This window comes from Calonectris borealis, chromosome 1, assembly GCF_964195595.1.
Source record: "Calonectris borealis chromosome 1, bCalBor7.hap1.2, whole genome shotgun sequence".
NCBI lineage: Eukaryota > Metazoa > Chordata > Aves > Procellariiformes > Procellariidae > Calonectris > Calonectris borealis.
The window spans coordinates 48,718,017-48,739,775 of record NC_134312.1 but is presented as its reverse complement, the minus strand read 5'-3'; positions in this window follow the sequence as shown (position 1 = coordinate 48,739,775).

Sequence of the window (21,759 nt, the reverse complement as noted above, 5' to 3'; positions counted from 1 at the left end):
CGCGATTACAGTTCCCCTGACTTGTGGCCCTTTCTGCAAGATCCCACGATAAGCAAGCAAGAACTAAAAATACAGATTAGACTTTTTCCAGACGTAAGCCTTGGGCTTCTGGCCAGTCACAAAATACAGGGACAATTTTCATTCTTTTTTGGCAAAGAAGATATTTTCTTGAGCTCATGGAAAAATATTCGACTGAGATCACAAAAGCCTCTTTGTTTGTCACCAGTTCTGCTGTGCAGGATAATAGCATGATAGTAAAATTGGCCCAATTAAAGTAAAGAAGCTGCAGAGCAGAATGTATAGCTTTTGTCAGTTTAAGTGACTACCCCAAGTGACAAAATGTCATCTTAGAAATTTCACCTTGTCATCTCCTACATTGTGATTGATAATTATTAGGACCCCACAGGTTATTTAATCTGTCATGTTCTTAAAGTTAAATATTTTAGACCTTCCTTTTTCTCGGCAATGCTGTCATCATTAACAAAACACAGAACAGCCTTCACCTTTAGAAATGACAAAATGGGGATGTGTCTTAAAACCAATTAATAGCATCAGCGAAGGCAGAGACAGCATCTAAATCTTTTGAATCGCATTCTGGAGAATAATGCAATGAATTCTTTGGGGCAATTACTCCTTTGCCAGAAGTCGAGAAGAAAGTATCCCTTCGATACAGTGGTACCGCTCGGCAGTTTTAAGTTGTTTCATACTGTTCCAGAGGAATCCAATTGCCTCAGACAGTAAGCACTGTGTTTGCTTGATTTTGTTTTAAATGCTTTAACCTTTGGATCGAACAAAAAGATGTGCAAATGAACGACGCTGTTATGTGCTATAATTGGGTACTTACTACATTTCAAATAGCATCACTGATACACAGCAAAGTTTTAAGCAGGCATACTAATGTACCTGTAATGTAATGTGTGCATGTGTGTGGGATGGAGGGTGCTGGCGGGGGGGTGGAGGAGGAGGTGGTGTTTGGATTTAGCAAACTTTACAGGCAACTACCATGAACTTCAATCATACACCCTGAAGGAATGGTTGCATGTTACAGAATCGGTTCACAAATCCAACCCTTGGCAAGAGCGAGCCTCCGGATTGCCAAGTCCCATGCGCTGATCAAAAGGCTTGCTGGGCGCCCCACCCTGCGCTGCACTCCCCAGCCATCGGCAGCTCAGCACTGTCACAATTCCTGCTCCGTGGCTGCACGTGCCAGAACCACACGCACCTACCGCATCCCTGGGGGCACCTATCATGAATCCATCTATATTTCCATATAGGCCACCAAGGTTATTTCACTGAGAGTCAAAATCCGGCTCTGGGTCGCACGACTCAAACAGGCCTTCTGCATTTCAACCTGGACCATAACTGGAAACTCCCCAAAGCCCCAGGTTTCCTTTCTTGCACACATAAACCTTTGTGTCCTGTCGCTATCCAGTCCATCCTTCAGCCCCCACCCTGACTCCCTGTGTTCTCCTGTTGAGTCATAATCTGCAGTTAAAGCCTCATGTATCCCAGTTGCGCTTAGGACCCCTACCGTGAGCGGTTTTTATGTAGACAGTAAACATTTGAGTTAGTATTCAGGAAGAACACACTTCAAATTGTTTAGCAAAAGATTTGACTTCTAAAATTGTCCCAGATGGCTTAATTTCAAAAGTTGCTGTATTTGTAACTCGGATGACGGGTGAAGCCACCACGATCACCGGATGTGGACATGGTACAGCTATAGCAGGGGTACTGCTAGTCTGACTGCAAAATGACTGCACTGCTGTAAGCATGCAGACTGTAAGCACTGAAACTCCCTGCGAGAGTTTCCTCAGAGGGAAAAAAAATAAAGGTTATGCTGCATAGCAGCATAGCAACCCATTTCCCTTAAAAATATCTGCCCATCAGATTTAAGATAGCAACAACTGGTCAAGTTAATCAGCTGCTTGTTTGTGCGGTTGGTTCTCATAGAGTTCCTGTTGATAAAACTGCCTGAACAGACTGACTGAAGTCTAACCTCTCCTTCTGGTGAACCTCTTGTTGGTCTTGCTCAGAACGATTATAGCCTGAGCTCATTTTGCTGGGTTTCTTCTTGCTGCATCCCCACCAGCTCCCGCGACCCTCGCCTCTCCAACCGTGAGTCAGCTCAGCCCCCGCGCTCTTCCCACCCCTTACTCCATGTCCATTACCCACCCTTGCTGTCTTGACCAAGGCTGAGGAGCAGCGTGTCTTTCCTGACCCGAGACATGCAGTGCACCCAGCCCAGCACTGCCTGCACCTTCTTACGGCCATCCAGTAGTCAGACTTGCATGCTCTGACCAGTCAGACACCAAGAGGGAAGCATACAGTCTCAGAGGGCGAACAGCATCCACTGCCTCTGCACCCTGCACCAGCAGCGCTGCTCCACAGGCTGTGGGAAACCGTGCCATGCTTGTCTTTAGCTTCCCTCTGCCCTGGTCTCAGAAGGCTTGCACTATATTTTGCACAGCCACCCTGATTCAAAGGGAGAGAGGAGCACAGACTTGCTCCCAGCCTGGCAAGCAGGAGGTTGAGAAATCCTTTAATTTCTCCTCCTTCCCGTGCAAATGCTTTCATGATTAAGCTATTGAGTAACAGGAGAAATATCTGTCGTTCTCCCTGTGTGCGGTGATGGGGAGGCAGGTGCCTCATCCCCGGTAGTAAAAAAAAAGAAGAAAAAAAAGCAACATTTCTAAAGAAAATGTAAAAATAAGCAACAATGCAGGAAGTCAGTCCAACCGAATGCAGCTCAAGACTGTTGTCAAATTTTCTGATGGTTTTGTAAATGCCATGTCTAAATATCATGACAGTGACTTAAAAATAAACTGCAGATTTTGACTTCTCTACATTTTTAAGATTACAAAAATATAATAACTCTGAGGAACTGTACAGCAGCAAAAAAAGTTAAATAGCTTTCACAAAAATGGTAATGTTTTAAATTCTACTATACCTGCATACCTCTGCATATAGTGACAGCAAGCAACCCAAAAAATTAAGAAAGCAACATCAAAGAAACAAGTCATGTTGTATAGCAGCTCTGCACTCGAGATCAGGTTTTGGAGGTTTGCAGATCATTTATTTTTTAGATGCATGCAGTTTTGTGAATGATGTAATTAAGAAATACTTATTTACAGGTCCTGGAATACTATAACTTCTTTGGAAGGACAGAATAAGTATAAAAGAAGAGGAAAAAGTAGCAAATTATTAATTCATATTAACCGGTTAATTATACGAAACTCTTGCATATAAACCACAAAATTTCACACAGGGATTTCTGAATTTAATCTGCCAATTTATAATGGACCTTGTACATTGCAAATTTCCATTTAATCTGAACTGAAAGAGATATGAAAGCAAATTTACAATGCAGAAAACTATTAACTGTCATTATGTAAAAAATTAATTTCATTTCCACTTCAAACTTTTCTGTGTGGTTCTATAAAGTGATAACAGTGCTCTAATAAGGGCAGAGTTCAGCTGCAGGAGACAGAGGCAGCCATCATACGATTTTGGCAATTAAAGAAAGCATTTGAAATATCAAAACATGCCATCTACTTGATAAGATGTTACTCTTTTTGGAAATGTAAAAATCTGTTCAAGGAGGAAGCAGCAAAACAAGAAAACACAAGTTTTTTCTTTGAAGAGTGTAAGATATCCTTTCTGTTCACAACCATTTTTCTGACCTTAAATACTTCTCTGCTGTATCAGTAAGGTATTTAACTTGCTTTCAAAGCCATCAAATACATTTCTGAATTGAGCTTAATTCGTGACTGATTCTTCATGAATTCTTTCCAGTCTCATCACAAGTTTCTGTTTCAACACATGTTTTGAAGCTTAGCACTTCTGGAAATCAACCAAAGCTACAGCTCTAGTAAAAAATTATCTGCAAAGAAGTCTCTAGAGGCTGTGTGTGTTACAGTTTCCCACCATTTATCACAGCTCCTCTGCCTGAGGTTACTGCTTTCAGAGCAAAGCTGGCAGAAAAGCTCAGGTAAGCATTTCTCACCCGTTTTGATACAAAGTCAACCAGGCCAACTTGAAACGCTTTAAAAACCACTGGTATTTAATAAATGAAGCTGAGGTAGGTGATACAACATGGCAAGGGTTGAGGACCTCTCTTATCATATATTCTGCCAGCTCTGGAGGGAGAGACAACGTCCAGCAGAGGACTGCTAATGGACACCTGAATATGTGAAAAATCACATCACAGCCTGTGGCAATCATCTGACTGCAATCTGCTACTAAGAGTAAATAAACAAACATGCCAACAGAGCGAGCTGGCAAATCACCCATCCGAAGAGCAAGCATGTTGTCTGAGCATAGTCACACAAAAGCTGATACTTGGTCATACCATATGAGCTTCAGAAACATCAAAGCACAACCTCCAGTTTTGAAATTAGTCCCTAGAAAATAGATTTACGGTAATCAGGAAGATGAAACCCTCCCTTCTTGCCTAATTTCCAGTTACATGAGGTACACTTTGTTCATTCCAGGCAGTGTTTCTCAATGATAGCCAGGACCTCAGAACAGCAGTGGGGCAAAAATAACCAAATCCACTGGCTGTTGCAGCTGGAAACAGATATGGAAGAGAAAGGAGTTTTAAAGTGCTTTTTCTAAAACATTAACTCTCCGGGTTCAAAAACAGCTTTTGAGTCAGTGGGTTTGTTTGCTGCAAGTACTGATGTGCAGAATTTACTTGTAACCTTGAGGACAAAGATTCAAGTTTTTGCCCTAGAAAAATAACACCAGTTACATTTTATCCATCTATTGGGAGTATTTACTTTACCGTGTACAAAATTGATCAGTGTCTACAAAAATTTTCCATTTATCGTTCAGCCAAGCGTAGTATCTGCATTGTTTATTGCAAGGACTATTGTACTTTCCCTTTTTCTTTTTTCTTCACAATATTTTGCAATCTTTTTCTCTTAAACTTAAGCCACTTCTTGTTGTTTCTCTCTTCAACTCTTGTTTGACCTTTTCTGCCTGCCTATAGGAATAGCAAACTAGAATATTTTGTCAAACGGAAGCTTTACAAAAATACTAAAGCATTTTCAGCACAAAAACTGTTAACCAATTTTTTGAAAGACCTAGTATTTAATCTCACATGGAGCTAACTCAGATTTAGCATGTTAAAGTGGATCTAGACAAACCTCATTATATTAGTAAGTAGTAGGTAGCATAATAAAGATACAAAAGATGAATAAGCCTCATAGTAATAAAAGTCAGGCATTTCAGCTTGTGAGAGATCACCTGTTTTCTTCCCCCTACTTACAACTATCTGTAAGTTTTCCTCTCCCATGTGTCTAGAAATATGATCTGAAATGTTCTATCAGAAGTTCCTACTAGGTTGTAAAGCTTTAAAATTGATCAGTTTCTTTCTTTGGTATTTCAGGAAAACAGGCTAGAATAATAGCCCATCCTCTTATCCGGTACAGAGCCAGTGGTATCTTTGTCACTCCTGAAGCAAGTCGTTTTTACCTGCCAGTAATAAAGAGCCCATGGTCTCCCTGGGTCTACTCAACTGAACATCAATCTTTACTCTTAAAATAATGTCCTTTAGTGTCTGAGTTATAGCTCCCTTGCTGCACTGTGTTACTTCCCTAAAGAATGGAGAACAGACTATTCCCTTTCTCTCTTCTGAAGCCTTCTATACATTTGAAGTCTATTAACTTGTGTCCATTCAGCCTTTTCCAGATTAAGCAATGCCGCTTACTTCAGTCCTTCTTCACAAGCCATGTTTCCAGCAAGATCCACTTGCTCCTGTCCTCTGGACTCTCCAACTTACTCAAATATATCCAAAAGGTGTTGTCTATAAATTAGCAGTACATTCTTGAAGTGGCTGCTATTTGAAATAGGAGGAAAGTATTTACTTACTTCTCTGGACTTGATTAGTAGATGCCAAAACACTAGAACAGAATCCTTCAAAGATTTTACTTTTCTCTGATATAACATAGATATGAGTTAGCTCCTGTTGCTTATATATTTTCCAGGTCAGAGTACTTTCTGTGAACTCTATCCTCTTTTGAAGAACATAGCAGTAGGCGTGCCTGTTTATTTTCATTATTTAAAGCACTGTTATCCAAAATATTGAAACATTTTTGTCTTACAACCAGCAGTGGTCCAGAACAAAACAAGTTGAGATATTTGCAAACAAGAAAATACTAAAACTAAATCAACAGTCAACAAGTGAGTTCAGCCAGATAGTGGCTTCAATCAACAAAATTATGTTGTATGTTGAGGGGCTTTCTTTTTTGAGTGTGTTATGATGATATTAGACATAGCCATTTCAGACTTGTTTTTCAGCTAGGAAGTCACTGTGAGCCTCAGCAGCCATACTGGAGCTTCTCCAAACATTGAATAGTTGATGGGCTACTGAAGTTTTCTGTTAAGAACCTATCATACATATTGAACAGAAATGTTACCAAGATGTTTTCCTTAGACTTTCTGAACAATGGTAATTGTATGTGACTTTAAAACATAAGCATTTTTCAGATAGCACAGCATTTCCCTAAAGAAGGAAATTCCAGTTCTGTCTCTGAAGGAAGATAGAAGTTTGCCTACATGGGAGTTGTTCCAGAGTAGCTACTTCTGATTAAATACAGGAATGGGCCTTCTAAATCTGAGCTAATACTGTCTGCTTCGAAATAAATCAACCCATTTTGAAAAGGGATTAAATTCATTTTACAAACAGTCTCATTTTCAGTCGGAATGTCCAAGACCATGTACAAATTAACTGCATAATGTAGATAAAGAGGAAAAGGGTTTTTTTGCTTTGATTTAAACCTTGCTTTAATAGAAATTAATTTTACTGATAAACAAGTCACAAGCCCAACCATATTTCTGGTGCAATAAAAATGCCAGCAATGGGAAAGTGTCAAAACCCATTAGACAAATGGGTTGTACAAAGCTGGAAAATGTACATTATCTGAGAACTAATTATTCATCCAGCATTTTAATGTATTTGATTATTACAGGACTTTCTCAAAATATTAGTATATATTATTCCACTACCTTCAATAAATGCACATTGTTTAAGTTATATAGCAATTATGTCTCTAAATATCTGTTCATTTAAGTAAAAATGCTATTAACTTTTGGGCTTCACCCACTACAGCCATTCTAAGTCATCAAGTTTTATATTTTAGGGCAAAAAAACCCAAAGCAATAAAGAGCTGTCTGAGTTGTATTGGAATGAAATCAGTAAGCGCTAGCATTTCAGCAGCAGACAACTGCAGTGAAACCTGTTTTTAGACTAGGTCTCTCTCATGCTTAGATGAAGTCACTCACTATCAAATGATGACATCAGAGTCTAGCACCTTTTGGAGCACTAGCCTATTCAAAGTATATTAGAACTGTCTGTAAAAACATGGCTTGCATTACCAATGGACTTGCATACGATAAGGTTTGCTTTTCAGATGAAATCTCTCTAGCCAATTCTGTGTTACAGGCCAAAAGCACAAAAGAAGCTCCTTTTGAGCAGAATTTAAATCACACCCAAGTATCATTACATATTTGAAGGGTCATCTTTTCTCTGGGAAGCCATTTAAGTTCAAGGGGGAGAATGCAATGTTTCAGACTGACTATTTTGTATTTGCTTATCTGCCACCAGGCACCTGAAGCTGATTCAAGACAGGGGTGGGAGTGGCGTAGCGACGGCAGACTTGGCAGACAGGCAGGCGACCTCTCTAGCTGTATGAAGTTCTTCACAGTTGCAAGTCCACAATTTTCCCTCAGAGGGTATGGAAAAGTGCTGCCCAGCCCAGACACTGAGCAGGCCTGCAATTTCCTATTTCTTATGACTTCTCCTCAAGAATCTGGATCTCCTCTTTTTTTTCTCCATAGACCCATGTTTGCTGGGAAATGTTGGAGAAAAAGTAAACATAGCAAATGATGGGGACTAGTGAAGCACAAACTACCTTAGCACACATCAGCACCTTCACTGTGAAGATATACCTGTGAGGGTCTCGTGTAAGGGCATCCCCAGTAGTGACTTATTTGCCCTTGTGCATGATGGAGACATTATGGGAGGAATACTTCATCCCTCCCACCACTGCGTTAAACCCAGCTTTCTCTGAATTCGTTTGCAACCTGCTCTATCTGTTTCTTTTTCATCTCACCTAACGAGGAGCTGCTATCTGTAGCAGTGACACGAGAACAATACTTTATGTAAATAACTTCCAAGTGGAAGTAGTCATTAATGCAGACAGTTCTGAAGGCAAGTGAAACAGCATTTGGCAGCAAGCACTGTTAATGAAACTTTCTTAGGTTTGTAGTCTGATTCAGAACATGCCTTTCTGACTTCCTTATTTTTCACTTTTTTTCCAGCAATACAATCCCCCAAACCGTAGGGCTTTCTCCTATTGCAGCAGAGATTATTTGGGAAGCTGTTATTAGTTCCAGTGCAGAGAGGAGATATGAAGCAGGCAAGTGCGGCGTTGAATGACGACACAGGAAGGAGGGAGGTATTCGGTATCCCTCATTAATCTGTAGTCTGTAGGTTGCCAGTCTATGCAAAGTCAAACTCAAGCTTAAAGCTGTATCCACCGCCACATGTGCATACTTCCCAGCGTTCAAAAGTCAGATAGTGTTAGGTAAATGCCAGCTTGCCCTTTGTCAGTGGCCTTCTCCTCTCCGTCTCCCTGGCACACACTCACCCAGACACACAAGCACAGCGGAGTGCATTGGAGCATATTTCATCTGAACATGCACATCCCCATAAAACATTCTTGTTCAGATGCCAGCTTGCAATGGCTGGACACAACAGACTGGTCTCAACTGAAGGCGAGAAAAAGCAGAGCTAATTGTCTCATGTAAAGGGTTTTAGGGGAGGATGAAAGAACAAGCTCTCCATTGTTGGCAGAGACACTGCAGAATGCTTGGCGGATGTGGATTATTTTGCTTTTGATTTTTTTCCTATAGGACATTAGAAAAGCTGAAGGATTAGCAGGGAAGCAAGTGAACATCTATTTTCTCAGGCATGTGTTACCACAAATAAACCCGGAGTCAGTAGTTGACCCATAAAAGGTGCAGTGCAGTCCCCAAAGTGGGAGAATTGGCAGGTACATGCTCCCTTGTCTATGCTTAAACCACAGAACCAAATCAAAACAATAGGATAAGAATGTAGGTTGGAAGGGATGCCCGGAGATTGTCTGGTTCAACCCCCAATGACATTTAGCAGCTCTCTCACCAAAGTGATAGAAAGTATTCTAATCTTTCAGAGAAGGTGACAGTACTTTTTGGTGTGGGAAGCGGGAGTTTTAAGTGTAACAACTGAGTTATATAGACAGTATAACTACAAGGAGAAGGCACACCTAAATGATGTGAAGAAGAACAAATGAAAAACACAGTGGAGAAAGGAAGCTGGAAATTGAATGAGATGTAGGAAAAAATACAGAACAATACTCACACTTTCTGAAAAGTACCATACCCATACTATGTCTTTTCTTTAGGACCTGTTGCTCTCTGCCTCATACTGTGTGGCCCTATGCCTTTCACTAAATGTGGGGTAATGAAATACACTCAGTAATTACATTCCTCCAGTTTAATAGGAAAATTGTTGGAATATGATGCACTAAATAAATACCTTTGCTTCACCCTTCAGAAGAATGGCTGGGAGGCTCAGAGCCAATGCATGATCTGTTTTACCCTCAAGACAGTTTTCTGTGGGGTTTGGGTTTTTGCTTTTACATAGGCAATGAGACATAAAATAATTTTCTGTAATTTACTAGGGAGACTGAGAAAAAAAAGGGCTCTCAATCTTTTAAGAGAGTGAGTTAACGTGGTATTGTGGCAAACATTATGCTATGTATGCTGTCCAGTGAGTGGACATGCAATGAATGAGAAACCTGAACCTGTTTTTTTTCCAGATATTATCTTAATTTTCCCAAGGAACAAACATTCCTTTCTGACCCATCACAGTGCAGAAAGCATAGAAAAGTTTAACTCTATATCCTTACAACAAAAATATATGTTCTGCCTTACTCCAAAACTACTCATATACTATGCTTTCAATGTTTGAGTTTAATCTCTGTGAAACTTGGTTTCCATTTCTTATTAGTTATTGGACAATGGAAAAAAAACAACACAAAAACACATGAAAATTGAAAATAAATACTATGATAGGTGATGTAGAAGGAAAAGGAGGAGCTAAGTGAAATCCTTTACTGGTTTCCAAGTAGCAAGAAAGACTAAAATTGCCTGGGCTGAGTGATCCCTAATGAAGAAAAAATGAGAAAATGTACAGCTTATGTGATGTGGAATATTCCTAGAATAATCCCTGGAAAATTATCTTTTCTATACCAGCAATTCTATATATTCTATATAAAAGTGAATATCCTGCCTCCTCAGTGGAAACTATCGGAGTTTGCAATATTTGAAGAGAGTGTCTGTATAAAAGCCACTTTAGGACAGTCACCATGGAAAAGCTCATACCAAAGTTTATATTCTGAACAATTTTCCAGTGTTACACAACATTCAGAGTAGTATTTCTAAGTGTATGTTTATTTACAATATCTTGTTTTGCAGAAGGGAGCAAACGGCTACAATACAACACAAGTCTTGAACCAAAAGGAAGAACTCATACAGCCAGTGAGTTCCCCAGCCACACGTCATCAGGCTCAACAAAAGACCAACTAAGCTCTTTTGGCTATTAAAACAACAATTAATTTGGAAGGAAATGCCAGAGTATTGAGATGTTAGACACTAACGCTCAGATGAGGATTTTCATAAGTCTCCATTTAGTTTGGTATTCCATCATGACTGCACAACAAGCCCAGAAAAAAATAAGCTCCAGATAAAAAGGGCTACTGTTCAAGCATCTAATCATGAGCTTTCTCCAAATCTAATCTAGGAGCTAGAGTGATGGTATTAGCACCAGCTGTGGGTTTCTGAGAGGGCAAAGTGGCAGATGGAGTTAAAGCATGACTCTAGGAAGGAGGAAAGAAGCCAAAGGTTTTTCAGCAAGAAGCTTACTCAGGTGGCATACCGAGTATTTCTGAGCAAGAAAAATACTTGCTTGCTTTTTTTTTATTTCTCTGATTAGGCAAGCAAGACACTGTGTTTATATTGTGAATAAAGATTTTACTAAAAACAGAGCTGTTTCATATAATAAACTTTTCATCCTAATTGAAATAAAATAGCAGGGCCCTATTTTGAGCTTTAATAATGTAAATGTATTTAAAAAACATTAACTTGTTATTAGTATCAGAATTTCAGCAAAATTTCACAAAAGATTCAATTAACCTGTTTTATTTTGTACTGAAGTGAACTAGAAGCACATTTATAGATAGAGTTTATCTATAAATATTTAAATATTTTAGATATTTAAAACCTCACTTAGTTACTGAGCATCAAAAACACCCACTGACAACCATAGATAGCGTTCTTCTCTATCACTTCTGAAAAGCAGATCCTGAAACAAAGCAGAGGTAAAAGATTTTGAGTTGAGTACCTTAACTCCTTCTATTCACATTTCAATGTATTTGTAAGCATATAAGTCATCTGTCACTTAAAGCTTGAAAATGTTCAAACAAGAAGTGTATGTTGATTGAAATAAAAAATATGTACGGATCGCCTATTGTTAGAAGGCACAACAAGCACTGAAGTAGAGCAAACACTGAAATGGCAGTACATTTATAGGTAAGATATGTTGTAGATCAGGGAATCTGCAAATTGGCAATCTGCTTAGTGAGGTAACAGCCGAGTATCAAGAGAAAATCAAGGTCTTTCTGTAATCCTGCCCTATCTCCCGCCTTCACTAAGCTTACAGGATCAAAAGTACATTTCAGGGCAGCTAACAGTTAGCGGGCTTCAAACAGAAAGAGTGAAGTATCCATTCAGCTGATGCTCAGGCTCTCATGGATCTCAGTGAAAGCTGGGAGAAAACGAAACCTTTCCATAGCAACCAGGTCATAGGAGTGGGTAGAAGAGAGCCAGCCAAGCTCTCGGCTGGTGGGGACACCAGGCAGCGTCATGGTGTGCCGCAGGCTCCCAGCATTGCTCCTTCCACAAGCAATACTGAAAGAGTCTCAGAAAGCTTCTGGCAGGCTTTCAGTGACCATCCGCTGCCCCGTCCTCAATGGTGGTGTGCCCAGCCCTCACCCCTCACCCCTACCTCCTAATGCCCCTCACTGTCCTGCACATCTCCACTCCTCCCCTTGCCCTCCTCTCCTTTGCTCATCCCCGCCAAGCTGTTCAACCTTCAGAGCCTCCATTATGTCCTTCCACTTACCTCTTTCTAGCCCCCAGAGAGCTTCTCCTCTCCACAGTGGAGGAGCAGCCGGGTCAGTAAGCGGAAGGATGCTAGGAGGACCCAGCAAGCCCCAGAGGCAGCAGCACAAGGGCCCTTCCCAGGTGGGGCTGGGTGCGAGGAGCTGGGAAGGAGGAGGGCTGGGTAAGGCAGGAGCCAACCTCCATCTGCTCTGGCAGGCTGCTAGGTCCACTCAGCTGCTTGCAGACATACAGCTTCAGCCTAAGGGGATGCAGGTGTAAGGTCTGAGTATAGGTTTTTACAAGACTTCCTATAGACTGCAAAAGGTGTGTGACATCAACAGGTCAGCAGGGAAAAAAATAGAGAAAAAGAGCCATGACAGGTTAGGTGGAAGAGGAATACCCAGATCCATTAACTGAGACCGTGACACACAGCCTTCAAAACCAAAACCAAAATTTTTTGCAGTTTAAATTGGATTAATATATGGTATCAATGCAAATGATGACAATTATTTGTAGGAGACAATTCATGTATGGAATAACTCAGTTATGTATAAACTCTGTATATAAATGTTAAATCTCTATCCTTTCAGTGGAGAAATACTACAAAATAAATTAAAAAAAAAAACATGATGAAGGCAAATAAAAAAACACATGCGTATTTATTCTTTAAAAATCTTAGTGTCAAAGACTGATTTCACATTTGTTATTATTCTGACAACCTTTTCTCATATCTGAGACTGATAGTATTACTGTCATTTTTATTTCCTCCTTACTGTCCCTCCCTAGGAAACTTACTCTTTTTCTCTTGGCAAAATTTAGTTCTCAGACCTGAGGGACCAAATGCTTCTAATTATGACAGAAGATTCTCTGTCTATTTTCATCCTCTTATTTTTTGGTTCCCTCTTGAAAAAAACGTATCAGATCTGCTTCCTTCCATATGCAACATTTCTGGAATACTGTGAGGAACAGCCAACAGTAGCCACTTCAGATACATTTAGCTTGTTAACTCTTTTTTCCCTTGCTCAATTCAAGGATTAGGTATGTCAACACAATAGTCGTATTTTTATTTATAAAACTGCAATTTTGCCAGTTTACGTAATCAAATTCTTTTCTAAATGAACAAAATTGTTCTATGAGTCCATAATGTGTTAAACTGACAACTATAGATAGAGTGTATAAATATCTTACTCAGTAGGAAAGGAAGCCCTTAGTAAATGACTAAGGAATTACTACTACACTGTTCCCACCCTCCCATTCCCATCCGCCTCAGAAAAACCTTTAATAACTTTTCTTCAGTGAATGAAGCTGTATAAACTTAGACTAGAGTGCAGGCAGACTAAAAATAACTAGATAGTTCTCAAATGGAAGTAACTTTTTTTATTCAAGCGTTACTTGCTAACAAGCTAGATCAGATCATTTTCATCAGAAAGATTACAAGAGTTGTGTTGAAGGTTTTAATTTTCAAAGGGTCTTACCTGATTAAAAAAAAATTCTCCACATCATCCTAATCAAACATGACACCCTCTTTCACTAAATGAAACTTAGCACTGAAACACACAGAAGTACTATTTGATATGAACTCAGCCTATGAAGTTTCACTCATTGCTTGAGTAATTCTGCATTTGAAATGTGAAATGTCCTTCCTGTTAAAGTATATTGACTATTATTTTGAGGATGCCAAATAATTCCCTCAAAATCTTAGGAAAACTCAGAACTCCCGTCAGGTATTCACATACATATTGAGTTAAATCAAAGAAATAGACATCCATAGAAGTTTTATAAGATTAAATTTCACATCAGTGGTACTGGAAATGAAAGAGAAAGAGATAAAGAATAGGCTGGCCCAAATCCATTTCATTAATGCCTGGGGAAGGGAGTATTAAATGCAATTATTCACCTTAGCCTACGGGATGTGTTTTACAGAAGAAAATTGTCTCTCTCATGCCTTTATTTACTTCAATCAGATTTAACGTTTCCTCCTCTTTCTGTTTGTCTGTCTGTCTCTATCTCCTTTCTGTGAGAGCAAGAGATTAATAAAATTGTAGAAAAATGTAGGCTTTTTTTGATAATTTTCTGCTTTGCCTCAATTAATCCAGCCACACTTAAAACAGGGTTTGTGCTTACTAGAGTGTAGGTGGTCATAAAAATTAGCCATCCTAGGCTCAGTCTTCAAAGATCTATGTTCATGTTTGAGGCATAGGGGTTGGTCTCCATTGCAGCAACCGGCTTCTGTATCCTATGACTTTGACATTTTGAGCTGCACTATGGTGTGCATGTTGCCCCAATCCATATCAGCTGAAACTCTGAAGCTGCCCATGAAACAGCACCCAACTTTTTAAGGAGTAGTTTTCACTGAGAGCATGCATTACTCTGCTAGATTGTAACTACGTCTGCACTGCCAGTGACGTTGTCCCCTGGGAGCATTCCCTGAAGTCCAGGCCAAGTTGTGCAGCATGGGTCACGTTCTCACTGCAGATGGTGGTGCTCTTTGAAGCACACAAGCTGTGTGCACGCTGAATAACACTTGGCCCAAAGCCCTCCTCTGAATGTCCTCTGAATCTCAGGTGGTACCTGTCTGAACCGTGGAAGATGTATCATTTTATTGTGATTTTTCTGTTGACAGTGCCTAAAATAACACAGAGAATGCTGCAGAGCCCAACAGGGTGGTGTTTCTACAGTAGGATGTTGATGGTAGACATTGCATGCGCTAAGGTATGGACTAAAAGTGAGGAGAGTTAGCTGAGGACTCTGAACCTGCTGGGGCAGTGTTACAGGCAGTGCAGAGCAGGGAGACTCAGATCTTGTCCAGAGTGACTTTGAGAAATCATTACTGGAGCAAAGCACTTCCTGAGCTACATCACAGAGGGAGAACTGACTAGTTTGTGCCAAACAAGAGCTTAGGAGAGAACTAACATACATATTTTGTGCTAAAGAAGATGGGACCTGAGGAGAAACCAGAGAGTGAAGTTACTGTCAGCTTGTCTTCCCTGATGTCCGTCTGCTTGTTCTGAGCTGGAGGTAACATATCCCAACTCCAAAGAGGATTTGTGAACCTGTCTCACCTTGCCAAAACTTGGCATTGAGTAACACAGTCTGCATCATCTGTCACAATTCCTGTTTATGTTTCCACTTTCAACATTATATTTACATATAAAAAACAAACTTTGCAGAAAGGCTTCTGTTGTCTACTGTTTTGCTTTGCTTGAGGGAACTTTTCATAAAGACTAATCTTCTGAGATTGCCTGAAGAGAAGAGGAAAAACAGTTTTCCCTTTAAACAGGAAAACTGTTTTTAATGAATAATTATTGGGCAGGCTGGAATAATGAAAAAGGTGTTTTTTTCAACTCGGTTTAGTCATATTTGGCTATGGTTTTTACTTCCTAGCAAGGGAGTAAAAACTATCCAAGAGGATTTGGGAAAAAAGGGGATGAAAAAAGCCACCATCATCCATATCACAGCTCTGTACCTTCAGAAGGCTTCTGTGGGTGAGCCAAGGGCTCCCAAGCCAGCTGGCTTTCAGGAGAGCATTGGCATTGTCTGTAGTTCCTGTCCCTAACTCATATTCTTGGACCTCATATTCTTATCTCAGTTCTTGCATGAAGCAGGGGTGATGCTGCACCCAGGCCCCTGAAATCCTCTAAATTTCCTTCGATCTCAGCTTAGTCCTTCTTGTAAATGCTTAGATTGTCAGCACTTGAGGCTGGGCAGAATCTTTGCTATTTGCACGAGCCCTTAGACTGTGTGGCAAAAGGCATAAAATGCCGGCTCTTGCTCAGTCTCCAGAGCTCTTGGCTGGGTAAAGCATGTCCCTCTGACCCACGCCCCACCTCTGCTGAGGTCTGTGCCTGCTCCACAAGAATGAACTGGCATTTGGGCCTGGGGCATCAGCCTTGCCTCTCTTTGAGCCGTGTTTTCCCCAGCATAGACTGTGGTTTTGATACCTTTTTAATAAGTTGGCATTTCTCCTAGTGCAGGCAATCCTTCTCAAGAAGCATCTTTAAGCCTTTCTAGGTTTAGTAGCTGCATGGGCTCTGGTGGTGTTGTTTTTATGCATTTGTTCAAAAAAGTGAATAAAGAAAAAGATATAAAGAATGTGGTCTGTTAAAAAAGTGCAGTATTTTTTCTTTGTCTTTCTTTTTCTGCATGATTTTCCAGCAAATGAGACAATCTGCATTTTGAAAGACCTTGTGTGTGTATCCTGAAATGATCTAAAACCTTTAGAAAACAAATTTCTTCTCACCAGCCCTGATAATCACAAGCAGAAGTTACGGAAAAACATGAGGTGGAGGATCTCTTTCAAAGCTCCTTTTTCTTCCATCCACATCTATTTAGTATACAATCTCTCAGTCTGCTTTAGCAAGTACTTGTAAGCTGATTCAAAATCCTGACATGAAAAATTCTGCTGCAATACAAAATGTCATTAGCTTTGAACGACGTGTTATTAAGTGGGCATCTTGAAATAGAACTGCTTTATTAAAGAAGACTGATACCAAAAAGATTTTTAAAGGGACAGAGGTTGTTGGCCTCTTCACAATGAACTAGGACAGTGTTGTATCATTTCTCTTTGGAGAAAGCAATTTCATTTTTGGCCATGCTGCAGCTGCCTGCAATAAGATTTAGATTTTTTTTATTCATGTACATTACTTGTAATACATAGAGATTAAACAACAGAATTACAATGATACATGTTTCTTTAAAAAGAAAGGAAGAGACTTATTTGTTTGCTTTTTTTGGTCTGCTGGACAATACAATGGTGGGAGCCAGTTTATTGCAACTTTTCCCACAGGCCTGCCCTTGGGAATAGTTCCCTATAAAATCCCGTTCTTGTGGCCCTACAGAAATAGAACATAGTGTCTTTTTTAACTCGAAAATTATTACACCAGGCACCCTACTGCAAATGAGCTGGAACAAAGCTGTGTCCTGTAGTGTCATACTAATTTCTCTTTCATAATGGAATATTTAGGGAAAGTGGCACAGCCTCGAAGTGTATAAACAAAGAATAAGTAGATGTGACGTTCTCAGCATTTTTTTAGTGTCCTAAATGGAAGTGAATTTTAAAATGTAAGCAGTCATTTTGACTTTGACTTTCTGATAAGATCTGTCACAATCGCCCTAGCTGAGACACGGAATACCTATTCTCCAACTGTAATATTTAATATAATGCAAAAAGTAAGAAAATATTTATATAGCATCACATAACATCCATCAACACACTGGCATGAAATGTATACAATCCCCAGAGCAGTCTGCAAGGAACACAAAACCTAGCCAAACCCCGGAGATGCTAATGTAGATTCCTTGGGATTCTGTAGATCGTCTCCTGAAGCTGCAGAAATGCTAGTGGCTTTAGATGATATAAAAAGCTTGCCAGAGTTTAGCAGGGGGATGGGAGAGAAAAACATCTTTTCACACAGGAAGGTTAGATGATATATTCAAAATGTCTTTTATCAGGGTAAGGTTTTTACAGCCTCCTAAGACATTCTAAATAATCCCCGCAGATCACAGATTTTCTCAGCATTTAACTAAGATAATCAAATTGCAGCTCTCTCTCCAATGTCATTCTGTTTGCACTTGCGTATGCAAATTGCTCTCTGCCTGAAGTTCTGCAGAATCTGCTAGGACCTTGTAAGGAAGGAAAAAGACACAAAATAGAAGAAAAGCATATGGAAAAGTAGATGCAAGTTTTTCATAGGTTGCCACTTCTCATTTCTATGCAACATATTTATGCATAAGCTGCTAAGCCCAGGGTTGTAGCCAAGTATTCAGGCACACTGTGATGGATGTCGAGATCAATTGTTTGTGAAGGCAGAAAAGGTTCTAACCCAAGCTGAAACTTTTAAGTTAAACAAATTATGTCACCTTTTTTTGCATAACCAAAATGTTTACAAATATTACCTGCTCATATGTTATGGTCCTTTCTTTTTCACAGAGGCATAGCCTAAACTAGGCTAATGTTGTTTGTTATGAAAATCCAGGACTGTAATCCACATACTCGATTGACACCTCTTTCAAAAACTCACTGGCAATGTTACAGAAAGTGTCTCCCATAGCCTGCAAGGACAATTGAGCCATAACTTTAAAAAGTTCCATATAGATAACCAGAAATGAAGAATGAGGCACTTCTCAGTAGAAACTCACTGTATTAACATAACTTGTCACCATGTGTAGTTTATTCTGGTGTTACACTATTGCTCAAAGAAACACATTGGAAATCCACAACCATCCAAAGTGATCCATTAATGTCATGTCCATTGAAACTGCATTTCAATCAAGAGTCAGAAAAAAGCTGTAGTATTAGTACAACGTATATGTCAGTATAACCTGTGGTTGTCCTGTTATATATTTCTAGAAAATATCGAGGTCAATGTAAAAAGATACCATTCATTGACTTAGGAAGTAGGAAATGCTTTTGCCCTACAGTGAATGACTTAGCTGCTTGCTCAGCTCACCTTGAAAATAATCCTTCATTTGCTGTGTGGAAAAATAAGGTTAGCCCTGGATCATACCCAAGAGACATTAACTTTTCCAGGTTAGATAAAGCAGACACTTTTCTGGTGGCAAGAAAGTTGGAACTTTGCCCAAAATCCTGAGCCTTGCAGAGGGAACTTTCATTCTGTTAAACCTCAGCAGGAGAATTATGATATTTGTGAAGTAGGAACAGCAAATCCAGGTTCTACTTCCATGAATGCAGTCGGACAAAGCATCGTGGTTTAACCCCAGCCGGCAACTCAGCACCACACACTCACCACTAGCTGCTCACTCACTCCCTCTCCGGTGGAGTGGGGGAGAGAATCAGAAGAGTAAAAGTGAGAAGACTTGTGGGTTGAGATAAAGACAGTTTAACAGGTAAAGCAAAAGCCATGCACACAAGCAAAGCAAAACAAGGAATTCATTCACTACTTCCCATCGGCAGGCAGATGTTCAGCCATCTCCAGGAAAGCAGGGCTCCATCACATGTAATGGTGACTTGGGAAGACAAATGCCATCACTCCAAACATTCCTCCCTTCCTTCTTCTTCCCCCAGCTTTATATGCTGAGCATGATGTCATATGGTATGGAATATCCCTTTGGTCAGTTGGGGTCAGCTCTCCCAGCTGTGTCCCCTCCCAAATTCTTGTGCAGCCCCAGCCTGCTCACTGGTGGGGCGGTGTGAGAAGCAGAAAAGGCCTTGACTGTGTAAGCACTGCTCAGCAATAATGAAAACATCCCTGTATTATCAACACTGTTTTCAGCACAAATCCAAAACATACTAGCTACTATGAAGAAAATTAACTCTGTCCCAGCCAAAACCAGCACACAAAGTAGGATTGCTTACAAAACAGTCTTCAGACAGGAAGGCTGAGAAGCATCTGTCAGCTTCCTAGCTAACCTCTGTAGGGTGGAATGGACCTTGAAAGCTAAAATACTAGGTAGACATATGTTACTTCTTTTTATTTCTGAATGTTTGCAAACAGTGTCATATATTTATATCTGGTAAATAAATACTTCTTTTGTTTTTTCTTATGTAGCCTGGTTTGAGATAAAAGCTGATTTAAGTGCATTGCCTGACCTCACAGCATTCCATGCTTACTGACACGGAGCGCTTAAAAGCAGGTCCTGGTCCAGACTGACAATGTTCAGTTCCCAAGTGCATTTCATTAAAGGATCCAAGGGTAGTAAGAGCATGCTTCCATTTAAGCTGATCAGGCTGATTTTAAAGACACTAATGCAGATGTCTGAGGAAAAAAGAGACTCTTTTTGTGAGGTGCTAATATAATTTGATTTCTACCGAAAGAGCATTTCTTTCATGAATTACACCTCAGCTTTATTGTAATGAGCACAAATATTATTGAGTGCAGTGTTAGCCTATCAATGCAAGTTAGTCCATCAATACAATATAAAAAAGTGCCATCAATGGTACTTGCATTATATTTAATTTCAACTTCCCTTTATCACTTGCATACTTTATTATCCCATGTTTTTATTACTATAAATAGAATTAATAAAAACCCCCATACATTTTACTTCCATTATACATGGCTGAAGAAAGCCCCAGTTGGTATTACTGGAACTGTCATAATCAGAAACAATCTATTGCTTCTCATTTTGCAGATATATGGACAAGATAATATAGTAAGTTTAGGAACTTGCTTTCTGAATTTATATACTTTATATTAAAAAAAAACCTCTGGGAATGCTCTTCGGTGACAATAGTCCTATGAAAGGGACTCTAGTTCTCATCCCTGCTGCCCAACAAACATAGTGTACTTTGATACTGAGATAAAAACAAAATTTGAAATAAGGTTTTGCGCTTTACCCAATGTGCAGAATTATGTGTGTCCCTCCCCCAGCATGTCCACACCTGAGCTGCTCTGTTTGACCGCTATCATGAGCTGCTGCTCCCTCCCTGCAATCCAGCAGACCTTCAAGCTCCCTCCAGCCTGCTATGGCCTTGCTCACCCCGTGCTCTCCTTGGGGCTCCTATGAGTATTGTAGCATCCAGCACTCACCCCAGACCCTCCCATGTGCGTGTGCACCACGCACACCCCATAATCCTCCACACCCCTCCCCAAACAACTCTGCTTTCTCGTTCTGACACAGTTTTTCATTTCCCTTTTCTGCCTCGTTTGCCTACGGAGGCTTTCCCTCTGTTGCCATCACAATTTTTTAAGGCTGCTCAGCCCACACAGGTCTTCCCTGTTTTCTTTTATCAAATAACATCTCTTGTTTGTAAGTAAGTGACTAAAATACAGCATCCCACCTACTTTCTTCTAAATTTTTTACTATTTGGTTGCCATAGTACTGAAGGCTTGTGGGGGCTGCCTAGCTTTCTGTCCCTTGGTGCCCACTGCCCAGACTTGCATATCTCTGCACTGTCCTTGTTCTCCTAAGTACATGACTTAAGGGTCATAGGAAACGCTCCCCAGCTGAAGCAGAGCTCCTCCTTGCCCAGATCAAGGCACAGGTCAATGGCTCTTGCACTCCATCAAGAGAGCGGAGGAGAGGTGGAAGGTAGGGAGCTAAAAGCTCTCTGAATTCAAGAGAACAGACACAATGTTTTACAGTGCAGAAATATTTTCTTATTGTCAAATATGAAAATATTTTTCTTTTGGCAAGTACAAACGGTGTTGGCCCTGAAAACCAGTCCATACTTAACAGAACTTCAAGGACTGACTGTCCTCTTGGAAAACTAACAGAAAACAACAGAGAGAATATTTACATGTAGGCCAGGCCTTCTTACCGGCCAGGACACATTAGTCAAAATGCAATGAGAATACATCAAGAAAAGCCACCTTTTCCTACTAAGGCCATCTGGACTCTCTCAAAGCCTTTGAGATTTATGTGCCCAGAGGCCCTCTTCAGCCTATGGTCTGGGGAGATTGCTCAGAGGAAGTCATGGCATACACATAGAGGTAATACTCCTGCTTGGCCTTTCAAGGCAGCTAAGGAATAAAGTTTCACCTTACAACAGTAACCTGTGGCCAAAGAGCAGTTAATAAAAATAAGGGTTGTTTCTCCTCTGCCTTCATAATAATGAATTATAATTATGAGTTTTAATAAGTGGGAAGTGGG